At 57.5% G+C, this 1,373-nt stretch overlaps 1 pseudogene; it reads right to left on the bottom strand.

Annotated features, from left to right (window-relative positions):
• Positions 1-600: 600 nt before the first annotated feature.
• On the bottom strand, positions 601-1,149 carry LOC143672110 (ferritin heavy chain pseudogene; annotated as a pseudogene).
• Between the last annotated feature and the right edge of the window lie 224 nt (positions 1,150-1,373).

Consider the following 1,373-nt stretch of genomic DNA (forward strand, 5'->3'; position numbering starts at 1 on the left):
TTGTCACTGCCGCCAAGGGTGAGCTTATCACAGAGGCACTCTGTTGTGCTGCTTTCTAGGGCCCCATCTTGCTCCTCAGAATCAACATTAGCACTTGCATATGTAAATAAACTGAAAGTTTTCAGATACAATTTGGACCCCCCCTTTATTTGAATCCGTGCCTAGACCCATTCCCTTCACTTCTTCCCAGAGGTAACCACCACCACGAATTCCAGGCCATGCTTTTATCCTTTTACCCAGGCCCCACCCCACCCATATATAAAGGAAAGATTAGTTGTGTGTTTCCTGGGGTCCCCTGGGATAAATTATTCCTGTGTCATTGAGGAAACTGAGACGCATAAGATTGTGGCACATATGGGTGGAGACTCCAGTTTTCATCTGCATGGGGATTTGCTCCGTTCTTAAAAGCTAAGCCTTTTGCACACAGAAATCACCTGGAGACCTTTATTTATTTTATTTTGGTACCAAATCACTTTATTGGAAGAAATGGTACAGTGTAAAGAGAAGGACTTTAAGCGTACGATCAGGCCAGGCACTTTGCATGTGGGGTGCTGGTGACCATGAGGATTCGCCCGCAGCTGTGGGAAGGCGTCCTAAGGCTCAGTTCTCCTCGTCACTGTGGCCCAGGGTGAGCTTGTCAAAGAGGTGCTCCACCACGCCCTCTTGGGGAGCCCCCATTCTGCGCAAGTTGGTCCCATAGTCGCCCAGCTCCTGGATGGACTTGACCTGCTCGTTCAGGGGGTGAGCCTCCAGGAAGTCGCACAGGTGGGCGTCGCTCTTGTCGGTGGCCAGGTGGTGCAGCTCCAGGAGCGCCTGATTCACGCTCTGCTCCAGGTGGAAGGCGTACTCCAGGGCCTGCAGGCCGCTCTCCCAGTCGCGCTCCGGCGCCTCGATGTCGTGAAGCAGGATGTGGCCCCCACGCTCCTTCTGCAGCCTCATCAGCTTGTGGGCATGCCCCATCTCCTCGTGGGACAGGCGCAGGAAGTGCTCAGCGTAGTGGCGCAGGGACACGTCGTCGTGGACGAAGTAGTAGGCCACGGTCATGTGGACGTAGGAGGCGTGGCGCTCCATGTTGACCTGGCGGTTGATGGCCGCCTCGCAGTCGGGGTGGTAGTTCTGCTGCACCTCCATGGGCGATGCCATCGTCATGACCCGGGACCCAGCGGCGGAGGCGGTGTTGGGTCTGCGGCAGAGCCCGTGGTTACAGCGGCGTTGGGTGCGGGGGCCTGGGAGCAGGTCCAGGGTGGTAGGTGCAGAGGGCTGGCCGAAGACGAGCTGCGGTGGGGAGGTGGAGGGGCGCTGGAGGACGAGGGTGTTTGCGGACTGGCAGTTACCGGGAGGGCGGGCTCAGAACAGCGGGCACGGGGGCACGA

This window comes from Tamandua tetradactyla, chromosome X, assembly GCF_023851605.1.
Source record: "Tamandua tetradactyla isolate mTamTet1 chromosome X, mTamTet1.pri, whole genome shotgun sequence".
Taxonomy (NCBI): Eukaryota; Metazoa; Chordata; class Mammalia; order Pilosa; family Myrmecophagidae; genus Tamandua; species Tamandua tetradactyla.